Raw genomic sequence first — 24,941 nt, 5'->3', positions numbered from 1 at the left:
TAATTGCTTAAAGTGCATGTCAATAAAAACAGAAGCTACACTTAATAACATTGAATTCAGCCCATAGTGTCAAATAAACAACCATAAAACACAAAATGGCTTAGAAAATTATTAAACAATGAATGAAAGTGGAGCAAATCATGTTCACGTTTGAAATTCAGGAACATTCTTTTCATATTCAGATTAGGGGCACTGCACAGCCCTCTTAATTACTTACAGCCATATTCTCTGTTCAAGCCCCATTACCAGCAGGGGAATGAAAATCATAAAATGGACCTGCAAGTAGAGTTAATCATCTCACTGCAACCTTGAGTAAGTGAGATGCACAAATAGATACGACAATCATAGGGCAAACCTCTATATGCTGTATAGGCGCACACTCATCCATCTCATTCATCAAGTGAAAAAAGACCAACGTTTTTGCAAGAATGTGGTGCATCATTCATTTGCTTTTTAAAAAGTAGGGCAACCTTGACATGTTCCCTAAATTACGGAGAGATCCTGTAGTTGTCCTACTGACACTGAGGGCAATTTCTTTCTGTTTCATGTATGCAGCCACTAGCCAACTACAGAGCGAGTCTCATGTTTTTTTCTTTTTGTTGTTATGAGGTTTCTCTGCATGCTTTTTTTTCTTCAAATCTTGCATTTGATTTGATGTCAGGATGTTGATGAATCGGCCAATGTGTTATAATAAGAAACAAATAGTAAAACATTGTAAAGTTATTACTGTGGTAAGATATTCCACTATTTGATATTCTTATTTAATATTTATATGAATGTTTTTATATTTTTAAAGTGTGATTAATGTAAAATAGCAAATCAACTATTCTATTTAAAATTGTATTTTGACAGCTTAGTTTAATAATTAATACACCAGTGACTGACAAAGCAGAATCCTATAGTAAAAGAGATTTATTCTGTTACTTATATACAGATATATGAAGATTTAAATATATCAATGCCTATATTTATTTGAAGATATGGCATAATAGCAACACTGAATGCAAATGGAATGATTTCAGTTATCCTGTAGGTTTTAATGAAAAGCGAAGGTGTCTGAAACTTACATATTTTTTTTTATATATATATATATTATATAATAACCCTGTCAATTAAAATAAGTATTACATTTAAAAATAATAATTAAATGCTACTTGGGGCCTACTGTGCAAATTATGATTTTTTTTTCAATTCAAAATAAATACTATAATCTAATTTTTTTTCACTTTAAAATAAATACTATAATCTATAATAGCCCTTCAATAAAAGTATAGAGATGAGATTTTGTGCCATCTATGGTCTTTCACTACTATATGCCCTACTATATACCCTACTGTACTTTGAAAATGAAATATGTTTCAAACGGTACAGTACATACTTCTGGAATTGTGTGCACCGGCTAAACAACTGCTATTGTGATGAATGAGAACACTAACATAGCTTTCTCCAGGTGTCCCAGACCTCCTTGCAGCGAACCATGAATATGTAATTGCTTAGTGGACCTTGAAGTTATTGATTTGGTTTTGTTTGTTAAAAGTCAAACAGACTTCTGATTTAAAGATTGAGCTTTATAAATAATTTATTGCATCAGCTACAAAGTAATGCAACTGTGTAATTGCATAAGGAATTTTTGCAAGGCTCCACATGAGGGTGAATCAAAGCATTTTATATTTTTGTAATGATTATTAAAATCTATTGGTGCATCTAGTAGACAGCATTCATCTCCCAACCAGGAATTAGTTTCCTACAAATGAGGTCACCTTTTCTTTGCTCTTTTTTTTTTTAACGCAGAAGTTGTTATTAACAGTGCTGAATGTGTCCTTATGTATTTGGGGGAGGAAACACATTGTTTTAGGAGAAGATTTGCACCTTGATGTTCTCGCTCCTGAGTCAACAGGAAAAATTCTCACCTCCTTTTAATTGATTTGAGGGAAGGAACAAACAAGACACAAAAGGGGGTCGGAGGTTGGATCATGTTACAGTCACAAGTTTCAGAGGCTAACTTGAATTAACTTGAATAATTTTTTATAGGGTTATAAGTCATAATTATTATTTTAATAATTACTATTATTTAACATATTATATATATATATATATATATATATATATAAAATCAAATTTTCTATGATTTCACAAATTTTATACTCCATGTTGAAACCAAGTGAACAATGCTTGGCTGCTTGTGCTTCCTTAACCATCTTTCTCCATTAATATCCAATAAAAAGTAATGCTTATGTATCCTTTATTTGATTTTGAAAAAATAAAGATAAAAATAGCAAACATTATATACATGGGAAATATGAATTGGTATTTAGAAGATGTTTTGCTTTTTTGGTTATTCTCCCAGTCTGCTGCTTTGCCAGAGCTCGGTTTAGTAGTCAAATGTATGTTTAGTCATGGCCTATTGAAAAATCACATATCTTGCTATAGCTAATCAAAAATCATGTATATAAATGGGAATGCTAACAGATCACTTTCTCCTGATTGCTTTTGGTAAATGTTAGTTTTAAAACAGGTAAAGAACTGTAGAGATCCCAGATGTCTGAAATACAGCTGTTAGAAAACCGCTGCAATTGGGCCTGCAAATCACAGTGATGCTTTGACCAGCAAGTCTTTCCCAGGGCTGGGAATTATGGCTAAAAAAGTTAGGATAGGTCACAGAAGGTTCTCTCTTGTTCAGGTCCAAACTGGGTCATGGTTTATTTCTCCTCACTTGAGAAACTTCTCCCTGTAGAAGCAATTAGGAGAAACCCAGAATGAACTATATCCACTCCAGCTGAAGTTTCTGTGCCCTGCCCTTTGGCCATTATAAATATCCATTACAGCAATTTTACCACATTTAAGGAGTATTAGGTATGACTTGAAGTAATGCACTTCGTATGTTGCTCATCCAGTCAGATGTGAGAGTTGGAACTAGTGTTTTTCTTCTAGCGTAGCACATATATTGTGCACTTTACAGAGAATCATGTCCACATACCCGTAAAGCCCCTATAAGAAGTGAAACTTGGTCTATATGTCATATAACTTAACATTTAAACCAAGACACTACTGCCAAAACAAGTTTTTTTTAGGCCCTGGTCAATTTTGAGATTTTGGCCTTTGCTTCCATAATATGCCTTTTTTTCAGACTAGTGGAAAGAAATATCCAAATACTCATTAAAGGTGTTTATTTTATTATTTTGTATCTGTAGATTTAAATGACTATACATATCTTTAATGTATTTATCTTTAATCTTTAATATGAAACAAGAATTTTGAACCTGGCTTCATCTAATGTTCACAATTCTGTTCTGGAAATATATGCAAATTAGTGCATATTTAATTTGCATAATTAGAATATTTAGACATAACATTTCAGAAAACTTGTAATAAAAAACAAGAATCTAAACTTAGATTAATCAACAGGGGAAAGTGCGGTGATATCTGTTCATTACATTTTTCCCTATTCACCTGTACTGTTGGAAATTGCAAATGGAGATTTTTTTTTTTTTTTTTTGCAAATCTACTTTGAGAAAAGGAAGGAGCTTCCATTCTCTCCTGTGTGAGGTGGCATATATAGTGCTGGTTTTGTCAAGGGTCTGTCTCACAGGAATTTGCTTTCTCCAGATGACACTTCTGCATTCCCCTGTGAAGCCATTTACAGTGGTATATCATCAATTACTGATTGTGCCAGGGATGTCAGTTATTAGCAATGGGTCAGTCTCTGAAAGAAAAGTCCAGATGTGAAATGCAAAAGGTTCTCTCTTTTTTTACTGTTCAAAGACACTCTGAATGCAACGATTCCCATTAATCTTTTTTCAGTACAGTATGCATAATTAGGGATCCTGTAGTGTTATTTAAGAGGTATTCACTCCTTCACAGTGCAATTACTCTGTATTGTCCTATACTGTAAGAACATTCTTACAAGAAAGTTGAGCTGGGTTTTAAATTGAAATGACAGGTAGAAGATTTTATTTAATTGTAAAATGTACCAAACAACCAAAATGAATCAGTAGAAAAAAAAAGAAAAAAGAAAGAAAAGATTTTAAAGTATGTTGTAAATAAAACAGAAAAATAAAATACTGTTTCAGTTTAGTTTTATGTTGTTTTGTGTTTGTTTTTACTTAAAAAATTGACATTTAATTCAGTGTTAATTGGTGTTTCTTTGTAAGTTGTTGGTGAAATTTATGAACATTTTAAATGAAAATTGTTTCTATAACAATTTTTTTTCAGTGTATCTACATTCTCTTGTAAGGCCGATTAACCATGGCTTAAAAAAAATATAAAACTTTGTCAAATGTTTCAAATGTTGTTTTTAGTTAAAAATGAAAGTTAGATGAGATTCTTAGACAGTACTTAAGATTGTTATTTTGTTGCCTTCATGTAACCTGTTCAGTTCTCTTTTGACTAGGACAAGTGAAGCATCCTTTTTCTATGCATTCAACTTTTCAAATAATATCAAAGAAATGGTCAGAGACAGTAAGCTTATAGGCTGTTTCATCTGGGAAGACACATACTCTCATACACTCTGTTGAATTTGAAATGCTGTGTGGTCTCCACACAGTCCAGTGCATTTCCTGCAATATTGTCCTGACAGCAGGTACAATGAAAGCATTGTCTGTAGCATTGAATCCTAGCCATGCTCAGACTTTTCTTGTGATGCAGTGGTTCTCAAACTGAATACGAAACATGGAAATTACAATATAACTTTTTTCCATGTTTTACTTTTCTTTTCTAATTAATATACAATTTGATCTATATAGAATTACTCAATGTGTCTTTGACTTTATTGCACAGATTCAATTCTTCTGTAATGCTAATTTTAACTAGGAGATTTTTTTAAGCCCCGAAAAAACTGAAATTTCAGATGTTTGGGTTATAATTTCTATTTAGTTTTTATTTTTAAGATAATATTTTTATTCAGTGTGCATGCATTCAATTAACATTTATAATAGTAGAAAAAAAAAATCACTTTTTAATAAATTCTGTTATTTAGACATTTCTATTCATCAAAACAAAAAAATAAAATAATAATAAATAAATAAATATGTATGTATGTATGTATGTATTAATATAAATATAAAATGTGGCATGTCGCTCTTACAATTTTTGCTTTGGTGCATTTAGTATGATCAATGCAGGGAAAAAAAATCAGTTGTGGTTTGGCTATAGGTCTTACCACTAAAGTATATGGAATACTCCATCTGAATACTCTTTACTGTTACATCTGGACAAGAATGTTTCTTGTCACATTAGGCAAAGAAAAGGTCAGTCTTTTTTAAACTTTTAAACAGGCCCTTGTTCTCAGTAGAGAATGAATGTGTGAGAGTGTGTTTACCAGGCGACACATTGGGGAGTTTGATGATAGGACACATGACTCTAAACCGTATGTGTCTGTGCTGTACTGAGTATAAATGAGCCACAAGAGCACACAGGGAAGGTAATACTGCACTTCAAGTTCATGCACTAATTGGACTACAGAGCGACAATTCAATGATGATCATTGTGCGCTGTAAGGTAACTGCATTACATTGGGGCAGAGGATGAAGAAAATGTATTACAAACCAGGGTGTTTTTCAGTGTACCTATGCATTTCCTCATAGTAATACAATTCAAGAAGTATGACGTGGTTTCCTGGGGGGACAAAAGTAATAAAGTAAGGAATTAAAGCAATAGTTCATCCAAAAAATTATTGTTATTTACTCATTAAAGCCATACAATAGCTTTGTGTAAAACAGACTGAGATTTGTCATATTTTTTAATTGTTATGCTCACTGCACTTTTTAAATGAAAAAGAGAGAGAAAAAAGTGTAATATTACAATTTAAAAGCGTGCAATTTATTTCTATGATGTCATCGTTGTGCTGGCTAATATTTTTGTGGAAACATTTTTCATGATTCTTTGATGACTAGAAAGTTCTGTAAAAGAAACATTTATTCCATTTAAATAATAATAATAATTATTATTATTATTTATTTTTTATTTGCAATAATGTGATTGCCTTTTTTTACTGTCACTTTTGATCATTTTAATCCATCATTGCTGGCAAAAACAAATAAATAAATAATAATTCCTTATAAATCTTGCGGTTGCTCTGTGTCTTAGTATCTTGTTGATACTGCTTGCTGTTTCTCTATATCACTTTTTAGACATTTATGATTATTTAAAATAAAAGGCATCCATTGTTTCCCATAAAGCACTTTGTACATCGCTGTATAGCAAAACAGTAAAATGAGTCCCGGTTGGTTATTAAAATGTAGAACTTCAGTCAAAAGCGCTTCAAAAGCACCCAATTAACCAAAGCCCGTTTATCTCCACCCACCCCTTTCACACTGCACTAGGAGTCATTTTTAGAAAAGGCCAGATAGGTGGAAACATCAAAGCGATGTGAAATAATTTGCCGAATCAACACCCTGCCGCCGTAGTCTGTGTAAAAGTCACTTTCACCATCAACCTTCGGAATCATATAACACTCCTGAGCCATGAGTCATTCATCTGCAAGCTTAAGCAGTATCAGGAAGTTCATTTTGTAATGCTCGGTTTCCCAACGGATTCTGCAGTAATTACATGAAATGAATATTTTAATTGTATGAACGTGTCTGATAGCTGTATATTTGTCCTGGGTGTAGTTTTTATTCCTGGAACTCTTAACATTCTCTTTCTTTCTCTCTGCCTTTCCCTGTAGATAATGAAATCGAGCTTTGTGGTATCCTTGCCATATCCTTTCTATTTCCGTTGGTGATTTTTCGCTAGGGAACTTGGTGATATGCGAGCAGTCAGAGCTCAAGTGATACCCTCCGGAGGACAGTTCTTTGCATACATGTCCCTTCAGGTTATAATCCGTTATGTTAATATTACTTTAATGTGCTTTTATACCTTGTGTGCCTTAGTTGAACACACACAAAAAAGGACAAGCCAGCCATCTGCTTGCTTCCACACGTTTGGGAGATTGCAAGGGTCCTCATCTGTCTGCAAGAAAGGGTACAGAACCCATCAAAAAAGGTCACAATTACGGCAGAAAGTACAAAGAAAGTACAAAGAGACAAATTCCCTCATGCCAGGTCTTTTTCAGCTATGAGGATGGAAAAGCACTGAAGAGAAATCTGTCTCTGACTGTGAGAGTTTGTTGCTAATGATGGTTGGAACTGAAAGACAATGAGGAAACCAGACATCCTACACACCTCTTTTCAAGAGTCTCTTTTCAAGGAATAAACCAAGGAAAGATTTAAGCAGTTGGCCCTGTGGGATGTGAGCAGCAGTTAAGTTAAAAGACTTCTTTGAAGCACAGGCCTGTTACAGCAGTATATATACAGTATATTAGATATCACTAAAATGACTAATTTATAAGTATTTAACTGTGACAATGAACAGATCAGTGTAAACAGAATATATTTGGTTATTTATTTTGTGCAACTAACTTTTGCAGTTACTTTTACAGTGGATGTATAAAGCCAATTCCTCTCTAGTACAAGTGAAACAACTTGTGAAATGATTTGCTTAAAGTGGGTTTGTGCTGTATTTCCTTTGTCACAGTTATTGTCACTGCTACAAAATGCAAAGACACTCATATTTTATGTTTTTTTTTTATATATAAACATGTAACCCGGTAATATTACTACATGGGTTATATTATATTTTATTACAATGATATTATATATTTTTTCATGTACACAGTGTGTAACATTTTTGAAAGAAGTCTCTTATGCTCACCAAGGCTGCATTTATTTGATAAGAAAGTACAGTAAAACTTTCATTTTATTACAGTTTACAATAATGTACAATATTTATTCATGTAATTCCAAAGTTGAATTTTCAGTCACATGATCCTTCAAAAATCATTCTATTATGCTGATCTGATGCTCAAGAAACATTTACTTTATTAATGTTGACAACAGTTGCAATATATTATTTATACAGTATGTGTATTTTTTAGGATTATTTGAAGAATTGAAACTTCAAAATAACTGTTTTTAATATACTTATTTTTTTTGTAACATTTCTTTAGCAATTTAGCAAATTAATGCATCTTTAAAGAATAAAAGTATACATTTCTTTAAAAACCTTACCGTCCATACTCCAATCAATCACAATTTATGGTAGGAGACAATCTGAAAATATATTTAAACTTTTAATAGGACAACATGGTCACATGTCACAGATATTCCCAACGGGTTCAGTTTAATCTGCCTTTTGGTGTTTAGGCTGTGAATGAAAAATAGAACTCTTTTCACAAAAAATCTAAACACTGACCTCATCGCATATTTTGACACTGAATCACTGACGGATGGAACTTAATTAAAATGTGCATATTGCAGTATGCCAAGTGAAGTGAGTATGGATAAGGACTGGAAATCATTCCGACAGGTAGTTCTTTTTTGTATGGATTTGGAGAAGCTAATCGGTTTCTAAATGCAATGTGGCTGAAAACATTGTGTAAAGGGAGGAGTTTCGTTCATTTAAGAATAGCCTACATGCGCTTAGAGAGGAGACAGGCAACAATTCGGACACAGCAGAGCAGACCTCACTGTGTCTCCTCCAGCAGACCACATCGCTCCCCACTGTCTCCCTTCAACGCATTTACTGGAACCGAGCTTGATTCAAAGGTAAGATAATCGATTTCACTACTGCAATGTATTCATACATATGTATATAATATGTTTAGTACATCTAAACGTCTGACTGACAGATTATGTTGTATAGTGCGGTAATACGGGGACGCGCCAATACGCGCCACGCGTTTGCTGCGTTTTGAGTTGTCCTGCGAAATCACTTACCTGGAGGACACTTATGTTTCTCCCCTTACAATAAAGCGTTAAAATATCGTTCATTCAGTGATCTTCTGAATTATTAAGAAGTCACGACCGAGCTTTTTTTTCACACGTTTAAACTCAGAGATGTGTTCGATGTGGGTTCTAAAATATAAATGTGACTACTGTGTGTTTCCGACCTGGAATGCGTCGCACAGGGAGCGTTTCTTGAAGCAAGATGTCGACAATGTTCTTGCGACTCGTTTTTAAAAGTTGTGCTGTTTTTAACGGCTCTGTCTTCTTAAAGAGATAGTCCATACCAAAATGAAAATTCTGACGACGTTCCAAATCAGTATTACTTTAATTATGTAAAGGAACAGCAATGGTCACGCTGGATGACATCTCTCACTACTCAGACAATGGTCAACTGCTCCCCTAAAACTGGGAATAATGCGAGAAGCGACGCACCGGCATATTGTTTTGGACTTTAAGAATTTTCAGATAAGGTGGACTGTTACACCTTGCCACTGAATGAAGATTTTTGGGTTTTTGTTGAGGTTGCGTTTTAAAAGTCTGCCAAAATCTAATCTAATATTTGCACTATATTTCTCAGGTTTAATATAATATTGCCAACAGTTTAAAATTAGTTTATAAGACTATTTGTGACCATGGACCACAAAACCTGTCATAAGAATCCATCTTTTAAACTATGTTTATATATATATATATATATATATAAAATGAATAAATAAGCTTTCTATTGATGTATGGTTTGTTAGGATAGGACAATATTTGGTCGACATAAAACTATGAAAATCTTGAATCTGAGGGTGCTAATCTAAATATTGAGATAATTGCCTTTAAAGTTGTCCAAATGAAGTCCTTACCAATGCATGTTACAAATCAAAAATTAAGATTTTATATATTTATGGTAGGAAATTTACAAAATATCTTCATAGAGTATGGTCTTTACTTAATATCCTAAATATCATAAAAGAAAATTCTATCATTTTGACCCATGCAATGTTTTTTTTTCTATTGCTACAAATATACCTGTGCTACTTAAGACTGTTTTTTTGGTGTAGGGTCACATTTATCACTGAACTGTGTAATAAAACATGTAAACATAAGTGTGTGTGTATGTACGTCACACTTGCAAATAGTGAATGCTTCTGGGAGAATGCTTGAGGTTCCCAGGAGTTTAAATACCAGAAGCTGACTAAATAATTATTAGGACAAGCCAGTATGCACACTTGCTTTTTCTGTACATCTGATGTCATTCTGTATGGTTGATTATCGAAGAACAGCAGCTTCTCTTGCCATGTCTCCAGATGGTGTTGAGTGTATAACCTTCTGCTAACATCTGCTAATAAAACAACTTTCTAGAGAGATAACTCTTCACATATCAGCCTCCCCCAACCAAAGCATAGACTTACCAAAGCTATGATTTCGATCTGAGAATGCACTTCACTGTCTCCCTTCTGTTGACTTTTTGATTAGTGTAAATAAAAACAGTGAACTGAAAATGTTGGGCTAATTCACAACCTGTGTGCATATATGAATTTGTTCCTAACCTTTTATTAATGTTAAAGAATATTGTTCGGAATATCCTAAATGAGTGAACGTGTGCTAGAGGTCCAAATAACAATCATCTGTAGGTCTGTATAAAAGGTGGTTTTGAAGATGACACACTTGGCTTTGCTTGTATATTGTTTGCTCTTAGGCAAACTTAGGCCTTAGAGAGCGCATAAAAAAAGACCAACTTAAAAGCCAGTAAGAACCCATTGACTTTAAAGAGCTCGAGCATTTAAAGCTGCAGTCTCCATAACTTAAAGGGTTACTCCACCCCAAAATGAAAATTTTGTCATTAATCACTTACCCCCATGCCGTTCCAAACACGTAAAAGCTCTGTTCGTCTTTGGAACACAATTTAAGATACAATATTTTGGATGAAAACCTGGAGGCTTGAGACTGTTCCATAGACAGCCAAGTAAATAACAGTGTCAAGGTCCATAAAAGGTATGAAAAGATGTCGTCAGAATACTCCATCTGCCATCAGACATGCAATCTGGGTTATATGAAGCGACGGGAACACTTTTTGTAAGTGAAGAAAACAAAAATAATTACTTTATTCAATAATTCCTTTGTCAACGGTCTTCTCTGTGTCAGTCCATATCACCTTGCTGCGTATCTTCTTCGGTGTCTTCCGCGCCACAAGGATGTGCTGTTTCTACATGTATTTAGCTTTGATTTGAAATAAAACAGCATCCCTGTCGCTTCATAAAACCTAGATTGCACGTCTGATGGCAGATGGAGTATTCTGATGACAACTTTTCATACCTTTTATGGACCTTGACACTGTTATTTCCTTGGCAGTCTATGGGACAGTCTCAAGCCTCCAGGTTTTCATCCAAAATATCTTAAATTGTGTTCTGAAGACAAACTGAGCTTTTACGGGTTTGGAATGACATAGGGGTAAGTGATTAATGACTAAATTTTCATTTTGGGTTGGAGTATCCCTTTAAGCACTTACCTTATCCATACTGTATGTGTGGAAGGTAATCATAGTTATACAGAAGCTATCTTTCTTGGTGTAATTGGGCCTTTATCGCAATTATGAATGACTGAAAAGTCAGGGAAGTTCACTGGTGAAAAATGTGGAGTTAGGAAGAAATTTTAGTTTTGGATTTGTCTGGTCTTCTTGGTTATGAGTTTAGACTGCAAGCCACTCCAGCTGTGGGATTGAAGTCTACAGGCCTCATCTCCAGCAAGGTGATAGTGATCTTAGAGATAGATGGTACACGCGCCACGGTTGACCACCTCAAGCAAAACCGCTTTCTGCTCATGTCACAACTCATATCATAAGCAGCTGCCTCCAGTTAGGTGTCAGTCCACCAGTTCCCTTTGAAAACAATACATGCTTGTAATATATAACAGGATCTTTAAATATTAGAAGGAGTCTGTGATTGTGTTACATTTACACTGTTTGCCAGATGCAACAGATGTCTTGCATATAAAGTACTAACCCTTTTAAGCTCACTGTATGTTAATTTTCTAAGGCTTATAATTATCAAATTGGTCAAAACATGGCTGAAAACCCAGTCATACATTATCTACTGCATGCCTTCTATCATCTGATTCATAGTTTATAATTTTTAGCAAGTAAAATACCTTTTAGTAAAATTCTAAAAGGGTCCACCTTCAGACTGTGGGACATGTGTCTCTTTGTGCTGTGAAACCTTTACTGATTTTTATAAGTAAAACGTATGAGAAAAAACATAATAAAAAAAAACTTTTAATTCATTAGTAATATTTCAAGATGAATACTCATATATTTTTTTTCTTTCTAAAATATGAGCTTCATATTCTCCTGTATCATTCTATATAGCTTTTTCTGACGTATTTCATATGTCAGCTCTTAAAGGGTTAAGCTAGAAAATAATGTGTTGGATCCAGTATATGTGTGTGTAGACGTGGACCCAGATATGGATGTTATGTGACATTTAGCATTTCCCATGGGCGCTAATATGATTTGCTTAAGGAGGACGTTAGAAGGTACTTGGAGAGGACATTTGGCTAGTTTTGCAGGAGATGTGATTCTGCTCCTCCAAAAGCCAAAATGTTAACAAGCCCAACAACAAGATGATGAAATGCCCTAATAAGAAGCACTCTCCTCAAAGAAAGGAGTTTCTATTTCTGCTAGAACAAAGATAAGGGCCCTCCAAAGTGTTTACCAAGGTGAGTTTTGAAGAGAGAGATGCTTTAATTGGTTCATGTTGAGACAAATTGTTTTTCCAGTAGAGTTATGGAGAGGGTGCCAGACATGCCGTGTCCAAAAATATTTTGGTGCCCCCCACCCTTTGAATCACTTGCTTCGATGTAATGCTTCTTGGCAGTATGCGGAAGGTTTGTGAATAAATCCGAGCCATCACTGTCAATGCTTAGAGCAAAAGGGAATGGAATTATCATGTTCCATACAGTTTTCATCCTAAAACGTACTTTCATCATTCCCTTTCTCCCCGTGCTAAAAATATTGTGTGCAGTTAATTCCACAGTACGTTAGAAAAACACAGCTTATTGGCAGCTTTATGAATATTAACCTGCATCATATTTTTATTCATCCAAATATCTAGGCCTTGAACAGAACAGCAACTTTTTGAGACGTCAAACAGAACTGTCCTCTGCCAGTGGTCTATTTTCAACTGTACATCCTTTGAGATTACTGAAAAGGAAGATTTGATTTATTGTCCTGAGGAAGAAAAGGAACTGGTGAAAGGCTTGCCATTGTTCTTCCTAAACAATAGTACTACAATAGGACATGTTTTACAATGGATTTCCATGTTCATTTTCTAAATGGTTGCAAAATCTTTCTTGATATCTTGGAGAGCATAGCACCAAAAAACTATTTAATTAGAAGTGAGTAGAAATGAGAGTAAACTCTCATGGCACCAGTGAAGTATGGGTAAAGAACCATGAAACCATAATTACGTTTACAGCTGCAGACTTCAGTAGATTTACTGTTCTAAAAGGCTTCTGAGGTCTTGTAACTGATTTGGTTTGGAATTTATAACCATATTTGCCATACTTTTGGCTTTGTATGGCTATTAAAGTCAGGAGAAGTTGTTACTCCTCACACACAATAGCCTTTGTTTCTTCAGGGGTCAATGAGTAGAGTTCAAATCGAAAGATATATCCACAGAGTGTTTCTAAGATTTGCATGTAAATTTCTCCCTCTAGCCTAAGGATTTTGCTCTAACAACCATTCAGAGGCTTGCGAGGCTCATTTAAACTTTTAAACAGTTTAGCGGCTCATTTTTGGATGCATAGCCGGCAGTGACAAATGGAAGAGTGCCTCTGGAATTTTTTAGAAAGACTTTCTTAATTACTTGCTGTGTAAATAATGTATGTTAAGAGGATTATAAAGTTTCCTGTTTAATTTACATTGCATTATTTGTGCATAATGAGTAGAAACAAAGTTAAGTCGCAAACTTAAAAAGTTTATTTTTGTTATTAAACTTTTCAAATGGAATTAAGTCATGGAGCATACAAATATACTTCAGAAAATTAGTTTTATTGCTTTTAAGAAGCATTTTGTTAGGAATAAACGTGAAGGGTTCCATCCAGAAGCAGGTTGGATTTTGTGTGTGTGTGGGAATGGCTGTTGGCTAACACAGTTGACTCCCATGCATGGCTTGCAGTTACTGAATGCGTATGAATCACTCTGCATCTTTATTAAACATGCAAGTGCATCAACGTAGACTCATAAAACTTTCAGTGCAGCATTTCTAGTGACGTTTCCGGAACACAAAAACGGTTACTGAAATGTCCTCTGTGGCTGGACTTTCTCACAGGGTGTCTGACCCTTTTTAAACTTTATCAGTGCTTTAGATGTATAACAAACAAAGGCTATTTGTAACGTAGTCCAACCAGAGTGTGCTTATCACAAATTGCATAACACTGATTTTTATTGTTCTGTTTGCTTTAAGAGATCTGACAAGTTTTATCTAAAGCATTCATGCCACACAATCCCTATGTACCACTCCAGTGTACAGAAATCAACAATGTGTCAGCCAAAATGTCATGCCAGTCAAAACGACTCATCAGGCTTAGCCGCGTATCAGGGGATCAGAATGGATATGTGTGGACCTGCATGCTATTTTTTTGTTTAGGTTAATTCGTCCAACCTTTTCGTAATGAAGTCATCTTCAGCACAAGTATTAACATCGCATTAACTCTGAATGAAATTTCTGAAGGATGTAATTGAGAAAAGTCCCACAGGAAACATTTGGAATACTGCTAGTCTTGTTGTATTAACTTTTTTCATCTCTTGCAGCAAATAGCTTAATATACCATTGCAAAAAGGAGGCTTCATTCATTTTAGTGATTCCCTATGTTACCGCTTGGCTCCAGATGTCCAAATCAATCGATCAAACGATGAGCCTCTATTTACGTATTTTATCTAGATAGAATCCATGTCCATGGAGGTAAATTCCAACATCATCATAGGTTGAATAACTGAATCCATTCTGCATATGTAGACTGATGTGAGTCTGGTCAAAATTTCTTTTTACTGGTACATTTTCTTGTCTTCACTAGCCATTAGGGATGAGCTAAACTACATATTTTCTAAATCAATTAGCCCGTGGGTTGCCTGTATGACTAGTCGACTGAGGAAAACCTAATGTATTTGACTGTTTTCAGGGTAAATCGATGCTGATCAGAAGTGTTTATTTGGGGGTGGTACTATAAAACAATAAAAAATTACTATACAGGAGTTTATATTCAATTCAAAAACTTTGTTTGGTCTATGACAGTTTATGCATTCAGCAAAATAAGCTGTGAACCCAGTTAATGTGCACTGATACTTGAGTCATTCAGGTGTAAATAATGTGACTGAATGGAACGGTATAGACTCCATCTGTTGCCAAACAGTGAGCATATTAATTCTAATCATATGGCTGTGACAGTCCTTTTTTTCTGAAAACCAAATTGCAAATGAATGAAACATTGCACATGGAGCTTGAACAAACCGAATACTTTAGAGACACTTGTAAAGTAGGATAAGCGTTCTTTAAAATGTGAATCTGCAAGATTAGAAAAGTGCTGTCTGTAAGAAGTGGTATTATCATGAACCAGAGGCAGAGCTCAATGTTTCATTCTTATCTTCTCAGTTTTTCCCCTGCAAAATAAAAGTTATGATATATACAATGAATAAGAAATAATGGTAATGGTATAAATCTTATTTGTTCAAAATTTCTCAAATCTCTCTCTCTCTCGTTTTTATTTAACATTTTTTATTTTTTTGAAAACAGCTAAAAAGCTTGGGACCCCAGAGCCACCGATCGAATCAAGTTCATAATTCTGTGCCCTGAGCTTTATTACATAGTAATTTAACAAGCTACCAGCTAATCAGGACTTACAATAAATTATGTCACAAATCCCTTGGCAGTTTGCAGTCTAAGGTTACCATATGACAAACAGTAAAAATACACTGGAATTGGTTAGTGATTATATATATTTTTTCTTCTCTTATATGCTTTTTGAAAGACAAAGCAAATTAGCACTTAAAGTGGTGGGCAGCACTCATGGATCAATATCCACAGCCATTAAAGAGCCCACAAGAAAGGCCAGTGTACTCAAATCCGAATTTTGCCTGTGGCATAATAATGAAATCTCAACAGGAACTCATCAGATTGACTTTTGAATGTTATGTCACATCATGCTGAATGGATGATAAAATCTGATCAGTCCTGCCCGGTTTGGTAGTGAAAAAATATTAGATGATCTGATCGGCTCAATTTGGCTTAGCTTATGACATCTTAATCAATAGCTTAGGAAAGAAATCCTGAAACAAATGTTATAGAGATATTTACAAAGTCACCATCGTGATTAAAGCTGTTTACACTAAATAGATTTCTAGTGAGCTGTTTCTCTGATGGACTGCTTACATCTGCAATAAAGCGAAGCCTGTCCCTCTTAGTGCTAATCATTCAATCAGAGAATTTGCACACTGAAACACAGTAAGAGAAGACGGCAGTGTGTGCGTGTGTAAGGAGGAGTGTTGATTACCCATGACTATTAGTGCTGCAGCAATGGTCTTATTGTGCCATTTCACTTGACAGCTGAAAAAGGGAACGGAGAACAAATTCACTAAGAATTCATTTCTGATAGCGATATTTATTTGCACATGCTGTCTGTGTTGTTTTAATTCCAGATTCACTAAAGGATTTGTGAAAATCTAATATTGCAAACAGCCAAAATCAAATGAGTATTTAAGGGAACATTTTGTGATAAGGAATAGCTGACTGTATATATTTACTCTTTTTACATAGATATGTAAAAATATAATAATGATGCATTTAATGTTCATTTATATTGATTTGAGAAAACTCAATACTCAATTTTTCAGAAATATTTGACCGCAGAATGCCTCAGTTGACCAATCAGAATCAAGTATTTCAGAGAACCATTTAATAAGTCCAGTTATATTGTTATTCTCATACATATAGCCACAATTTGATAATTTTTTTGCCACAATCACTAAATATTAACAAATATCTTAAAATTCCATTTATCACCTGCTTTCCATATGTATGTAGTAATTGGGCCAGGCTAATTGCACTAAGCATTGAAAAGCACTGAAATTTAAGAACAAAACAGTAATATTGTAAGAAATATAACTATTTAAGAGCGGAATTCATAATAAAAATATAGGCAGCATAGTTTACATAGAAGTGGAGTGTGTGCATGCTAGAAAGAATAACGGTTATCTGATTTAAAGTGTTTATTCCCCCAGAAATGGAAATTCTGTTATTGTTTACGCCAAACCTGTTTGACATTTTTTCTTCAGTGGAACACACATGAAAAATAATTTTCTATGTTCAATTTCATACAATTAAAGCCAAGTGAGGTCCAGCATTGTTTTGGACCCCATTGAATTTCATTTTATGAAAAAAAAACAAAAAAAAACATGGGTTTGGAACAACATGAAGGTGTGTAAATAACAACAGAATTTTTATTTTTGTGTGAGCTGTCAGTTTAAATATTCACGGTATTGAATTATCTCTTGGTAGACTAGTACATTTTGAACATAAAAGTGTTGAGACTTATTATTGAAGTATTGAAGTACTTTTCCATATTTTCTTTGACCTTTCTTGATCCTCGAGCTGTAGTATGTATGCTCCATTCATCAGCACCCACTTGTTCTGTCATCTAAACGTCTCCAATCTTTATTTTCCAAGGCAACACGATGTTCCACCGAAGTGAAAAATAACTTATGACATCTGTGATTATTCTGAACCTTTAAACTGTCTTTTTCTATTACACTTGCATTGGCGTGATTGATTTAACTTTATCTTCAGGGCCACAACGTCCCTTCATTTTCTCCGCAGTTGGCTTGTTTATGTTTGTAGCAGTTTGGGAAAGGCTTTTTCTGGAATGGATTCACAATGTGACCCAAAAGCATGACAGGCTTGGCTTTACAAAAAGAAAAGGCTTTTCTTTCTCTTTCTGTTGCTGCCAGCACTTCTGGTTCAAGACCTTTGTGGTAGCCTTCATTCCTCTGATTTATGCATTGTGGTTTCAGTGAGGTTTAATGAAAAAAATAAAGATCAACACGAAGGCTTTTTAAGCTCACAAAAATTGTCCTCAGATAGAAACAGGCATATCTAAGCAGTGCTCTGGGTTAGTAGAAAGTATGTCCTGTAAACACAGGTAATTCTGAGGATCTACTGTTCTGCCATCTGCACCTTCACAAATATAAATCACAATCTGATCTTTTTTTGCTTAAGAGATAGCAGCCGTAATGCAGTCCCCAGCTGGTATTGAACCAGAACACAATGTTCTTGGAAAGGGGGTCCTGATTTCCCAACATGGAACTACAATTGCAATCCATAAATCATTTGGAGCGCTTGGTTGGAAGTGCCTCCTCCCTTTATTGGACACATTGGTTATTGTGCACCAACTTTGTCATTTGTATTGTCCCTACAAGAAGTTGTAACTGCTTGTGGCATTGCCTGAATATGCTCAACTATATAACTGCTTTCTGAACCTAGCAGTACAATATTTATCTTTGCATTGCATTTATGAAAAAACAAAAAAAAGCAAAAAACAGTTATGTCCAGCCAACCTCTGGAGCTCATTTAGATTTTCTCTCAAGGAACTTAATAACTAACTTCTGGGTCAAGACCTTCTGGATCCCTGCTGAAGACCACAGTCTAGTCCAGGGATAGGCAACATTGTTCCTGTAGTGCTGCTGTCCTGCAGAGTTTAGCTCTAACCCTAATCAAACACACCTGAACAAGTTAATCAAAGTCTTCAGGATTACTAAGGCTACAGACAAGTGAGTGTTTTTTTTTCAGTGTTGGAGCTAAACTCTGCAGGACATCGGCACTCCAGGACCGATGTTGTCTATCCCTGGTCTAGTCCAATGATGAAATCTGGGAGAGTTACTGGATCTAGGTTAGATGGTCTGTGAGCACAAGGTCTTGGAGACAATAGTAGCTCACGTTCCAACGGGGTATAGAGATGATGGCTCATTTTCAGCATGGCTTCACAGAGTAGAAACTCATTATTTTGTGCTTTAAAGAATCTCACAGATGAAGACTCTTTCTCAGGTTTAATGTCGATGTACTAAAGGACAAGTCTTGTAGAAGATTCCCACAGGAGAATTTTTATGGGTGAGTGGGATTTTTTGAGAACAGGCTACATTCTACTGTAATGTGGAATGCGGCCCAATGTTTGCCAATTACATCGTAATTTACCCATGTGAGGGGGAGAAAAATATTAAAGGAGACATTAAAGTGGCAAAGGGCAAATGAAGGAACTTGTTGCTTAACTAGTTAACAGCTGAGTACGACAACACCACTGATAACTAGTGTGAATATATCTATGATAATGTACTGTACGTTGAAAGTGAGATTCTCTTTACTGATGAGCCACTTGCCATTGTTTGTTTTGTTCTTGACCACATTTCAAATATATGATTACTGTTCAATCATTTCAGTTCTCATATGGCCATAAACAGGTTTTCAAGACTTAAAATGGTGCTGGAAAATTTGAAAGAACTGTAATTTCAGCCGTAACAGAAACATAATGTTAGTGTCCTAATTTCTACTCATCACATATCCATTTAAAGATGTACAAATACTCAACAGGCTTGAATCAGTCGCTGAGGTAAATTGTTTATCTGGCAGAATTTCACTTGAACATGTTTAGCTGACCACTTTAGTCAAGCGGTATGGCTGTTATTGGGTTTGATATTCAAATTGATGGAGAAGGTGAAAAAAATAAAAAATGTCACTTTACTTTCAAGAATATTCATAATTAGTTAAATGGTTAAATGATACAAACCCTAAAATAGACTAAAATGATGAAATATCCAAAGTTAGCTGATTCTGATTCAAATAAATACTTGATAAGGTGCTGCTAATATTGTCCATTCCTACTGTATAAACACTGCAAGTATTTACTATCTATAAAATTATCGAAACATACTTAATGTAGGACTGATTTGATTAAGAAACAGAATGACATGAGAAAACGGCTTCCAAAATCTTTTGGAGATTTTAATTATTTTAATTATTCAACCAAATGTAATAATAATTATTATAAGTACAATTATTAAATGCTCTTGAGTGCCAGAATGTGTAGTTTCATCATCTAACAGCAGTGGCAAACTGGGCCAGTTCTGTGACATAAACTAAAGGATACTGGCTAAAATATCAAATCAATATCCTGATCCAGTTTCCTGTTTCAATAGGAAATATGTCAATATAGAAAAAGAAAAGGCTTGGGGTGTACAGACAGTTCTGCCCTTTTACAAGATCAGGACTAAAGCTAGCATTTATAGCCTGTTAGATATAACAATTAAATATTTCAGTATTTAAAAATCATGTATTCTTCATTTTTACCATTTCACGCGTTTTACTGGTTTTAATTTATATAAAAAGCTAATGATGGCTTGAGGGACATAGGCTGTGAGCTTAGCCTTCTCAAGATTCAGAATTTTCAACAGTAATACATATCCTGCTGCTTTTATATGAGCAGTTACATGGATTTATTAGCATGAATGTATATCCAGCGCTATGTATCTATACATTTTTGATGTTTAAATATGAATTATGTGATTCACAATGTACATAAAATGCTTATGAGCTTACGTCAAGCCAACATCATTAAAGAGCGTATTGCTTCCTTGTGAGCTGTTATGGACAACAACATAATTGAGGTTTTTTAGCATGGGCTAAACCACACTGCCATTAATGGAGCAGAAACAAAAACGCTGTTTCAATTATATAATCGTCTTCCACCAATAATCCTTCTTCTCTTTTAGAGTGAATGAGACTCATATAATGTTCATTTTAGACCTCATCTAATTCCAAGCAGTAAAATCTTATTCTGCTTTTGATGGTGTAAAACAGCAAGACGATATGAATTATAAATACTGTCTCAGCTTGAGTGAGTGCAATTTCCTCTACACTCATATCAATCCCATGTGCCCCAAACAAATAAGCTTGTCACTTTGCATAATGTATAAGTTACAGGGCAGACTGGTTGTGTCTGTTAATGTAATGAGGAGGGTTACCTGAGCTTCCCCCTGCCAGCAGTGCAAAATCCGATGGTGGAAACTCAATCACATCGTTTGTGAATAACAGGGTTGATTAGATTTCGGTTTATTGTCCAGTACCAGTTGATTTCAAGGACTAATTTTAAACCTTTGGAAGTGAAGAATTTGCGGGTTCATTCAGCATTGCGCAGGATTGTGCTTCTGAATGCAATGGTTTATTTCCTCATATTGTAGCTTACAGAGAATTAACTTTAAATTAAGGCTTCAGAGTTGTAGATTCTTAGTGTTATTTGCTTCATTCTTGTAATTGGCTTGAAAAGTCTCGACATGGGTAAAATAGACCGAGGAAATAGACCTCTTGTGTATAAACGCAAAATTAATACACTAAAGGATGCGTTCAATTTAAGATTTTTATGTTGTTTAAAAAAACAATTTTTTTAAAATAAATCCTTTATAACTAACTTTGTTAATTTAGAATGCTGAAAACAAAAGTATCACAGTTTTCAGAAAAATACTAAGCAGCACAACTGCATTTAATATTGCTGATAATAATAAAAATACCAAATCAGCATATAATCGTAGAATGATTTTTGAAGAATTATGTGACACTGAAAACTGGAATAATGTCTGCTGAAAATTCAGCTTTGTCATCACACAAATAAATTACATTTTAAAACAGATTAAATTAGAATTTATTTTTATTATTATTATTTTAAATTGTAATAATACTTCATTCACAGCATTACCATGTTTACCGTATTTTTAATCAGATGACTGCAGCCTTGGTGAACACAAGGACTTAGTTCAAAAACCTTACTGAATCCTACCATCTTTTAAACCGTTGTGCAAATGTGACTGGACTGGCCTTGTTCTTGCATGATTCTGGCTTAAAAAGCACCAACATATTTTTAGTTTTTTTTTATTATTATTCCTCATTGGAAATGTTATTGCAATGCAATTGTGAAAGAATCATTTTAATCACAATACTTAAAAGTACAGTTTTTTTTTTTATATGTAAAACTGTTTAATTAGTAAAAAAAAAAAAATAATAATAAAATAATAATAATTACTGCATGCACCTTTTACCTTTCCATTCATGTGACTTGAAATGACCCAATATACTTTTAGAAAAACACTCTCTCTTATAGTGTCAGAGAAGCAGTCTCTGTTTTCACCATGTAAATCTTGTGCAAACTTGTGTGATTACTCCACACAGTCAACTTGCTGTTGGAATGTAAGTCTGAATGAGTCTAAGAGCTGACCTTGCTGCTCAGATGCAGCCAGATGGTTAAGTGCAGTAAACACTGAGCGGGTCAGAGCACACAGATACCTCTGCCACATGGTGCAGTCAACACAGCGGGATTGCACGGATCAAGGCACATGCTGGGCTATAATGCTGATGGTAATGGTTGAAATCCACATCAGAGTTGAAAATAAATATCGTCTGATCTGCCTGACTTTGACAGGTGTTGAAGATTTGCAAACATTTGGATTGTGCATCAATTGAGAATGCCAATTCTTGAATTTGAATCGAAGTAGCAAACAGTATAATATTTGGAATGTGAATTTCAGGAATTAAAATTAATTGTCATTTAGGAAAAAAAAAAAGTTTGGGTTAGGGTTAGATTTTAATTAATGCCCCTATTATGCCATTGTGAATATTTCTTTTTTAATCCCACTTCCGTGATGGCTAAACATTTGCATAATGCCTGCCTATTTTGTACATTAGCCGGCCGTAAACATAATTTTAAGAAAATGCTGTGAAAGTTAATTCATTTTATTTTCACTTCTGAATGAAAAGGCTGAAAAGAATCAGAGGTTATTTTTATGTTTTATTTTTTTCTCCACTGTACCACAGCATTAAAAACACAATCTTTCGTTGTGTTGTGTTGCTCTTCAAAGATGACTCAGTACACAGTTTATTTGGACCAGCATGGCTCCACTGATTCACAACCTGTATGTATGATTAATAATTGCTGTTTACATTTTCTATTGAGCGTTCAAAACAAGGAACTATTGCAATGGGCGTGAGGTGGTTTTAAATGCATATTTTGAGAAAACAAAGGCATTTTTGACCTTGCATGCATGTAAACCTATCGTAGGAGACTCCCAAAACAATATTAGGAACCTTAAAAATGGTATAATTGTGGCACTTTAATTCATTTAATTCATGTTAGTGTAAATACATAAATATACAAACAAACAATCCAAGGGACAATATGAGAACAACCAATAAAAGTAGCATTAAAACACTGACATTTGGCAAACTTTTATTTTCTTTTAAAAAGTCTTTGTCCTGAGTCATGAAACAATTTAAAGGCACCCGATTTTGCCCAAATTAAATTACATTATGAGGAAAAGTGTATTTTTACATTGCAGTTTACAGCATTTATTTCCATGACTTCTTTCGGTACTACCTTGACACTTGGACTGTCCCATCAGACTGTCCCACCAGACAGTAAAAAAAGTGTGAAGCACCTCCAAAGATGTCACACAACAAGAAGTAAACATTTTTTGAGCCTGTATTGGACCTGTGGTGGAATGAATTGTTTTGCAGGTTTATTAATCTCTTTTTATGTTACATATGAAGATAAATCAGATTGACGAGGGCACTGTACTTTTTAGATATCATGAGCATTTGTGACCTATTGTAACAAAACTCTAAAGATTTGTTAAAGGAATAGTTCACCCAAAAAAGTCAAAACTGTTCTAGTAAATTTTTTCAATATTTTGCACTCATTTCATGTTGTTTATATTTTCAATAGTTCACGCTTACATATAATTAGCTGAGGTATGGAATGCGTATTTGGCGTGCTGTCCGGGGAAGGGCTCCGAGCTCGGGAATGGCCCGAACCTAGAGTACCCCCCCCTTCCCCGTCTATTTATAAAGTGAACTTGAAGTGAGGAGATGGGGTGGAGGAGGGATGCTGATAAACCGTCAATGGATAGAGGTAAGTCAGCGATATTTATACTATGGGATTGATTACTTGATTATGGTCCACCTGTGTTGATTAGGCTAAGTATCTGACGCGCTCCTCCCGAATCTTATTAATAAAATTACATTTATTTATACTTATATGTGCATCTTTTTAATGGAGCTATCCAAACACAATAAGACCAAGTGTAAATGGTAATACAAGAGTTGACATTTGTCACATGACTGCCATCTGCTCCAGCTTTCTGAGTGATCCTCCAATGCTCTCAGTGCCATCTAACAGGGCTGTCGGCTGGCTTTCCCACTGACATGACCTTGAGTGGAGGGATGCCACACTTCATAAACTGGAGTTGACAGAGCATGGACTAGAAATGGCATCCTCTCAAATAATCACCATCTCCTGTTGGACAGGTCCTATCGGGTCCCCATAAGGACAGTGTCTCATTCACCTAGAGATAACATTTGAGTGACATCAGCTTTAACAGGAGCCAAGGCGTCTGTTCTCATAAAAGCTGGGGAAAAACCTCCACTTGCTGTGTGTTCTGGAATATATTATAAGACCTGGCTTTACATTTGATATATTAAAAATGAGCATGACATCCCCAGGCCAGCGAAACCTCTGCTATCCTCGTTCAGGCTTATCTTCCAAACTTGAGAGTACTATTTATGCAGTGAAACCTCATTTATATGGTGGGAATCTCACATTTGCAGAGTTCCCTTACCATGTTTGACCAAATTCTGTAAAATAAATGCATCAGGTTGGATAGTGGCATACGGGAACATTCGTATGATGGATAAAATGATGTTACTGATCAATCTAAGTATCATAATAAAGTTATCAAAAAAAATTGTAGTATTTATACCATGTGCACACTGGTAGTGTGTCCTGTATGCCAGTGAGCTTGGATGGATTACCATTCGCCTCTGTGTCTAGCGTGCACCGTCAATGTGATAAGTTATCCCTATTAAGGGAGATAACTGACTAATCATACTGAATAGCTTTCATTAGGGTGACTGATTTGGAAGCATACATATAAAAGACAGTCTCAGCATGTTCTCTTAAACACACTGCACACTGCTCAATGCTTTTGCTAACACCCATGCTGGCCATTGAAGTGCCGAGCACTCAGGACATCAGAGATTTTTGTAAAAGCAAAGTGAAATAGGTCAGTCATTCTGCTCTGCATTTATGTGATTTCAATCCAGATTTGGT

At 34.9% G+C, this 24,941-nt stretch overlaps 1 protein-coding gene across 1 annotated transcript in view; it reads left to right on the top strand.

Annotated features, from left to right (window-relative positions):
* The first annotated feature begins 8,480 nt into the window (after positions 1-8,480).
* Positions 8,481-24,941, top strand: part of LOC132151644 (contactin-4-like) — a 101,519-nt gene continuing 85,058 nt past the window's right edge. Inside the window, exon 1 of the mRNA XM_059559900.1 lies at positions 8,481-8,582. The gene's annotated coding sequence lies outside the window, so the exon portion shown is untranslated. The remainder of the gene's footprint in view (positions 8,583-24,941) is intronic.

Source organism: Carassius carassius, chromosome 10 (genome assembly GCF_963082965.1).
Source record: "Carassius carassius chromosome 10, fCarCar2.1, whole genome shotgun sequence".
Lineage (NCBI taxonomy): Eukaryota > Metazoa > Chordata > Actinopteri > Cypriniformes > Cyprinidae > Carassius > Carassius carassius.
The sequence above is the reverse complement of the archived record's forward strand: the minus strand, read 5'-3'. Positions and strand labels throughout refer to the sequence as shown.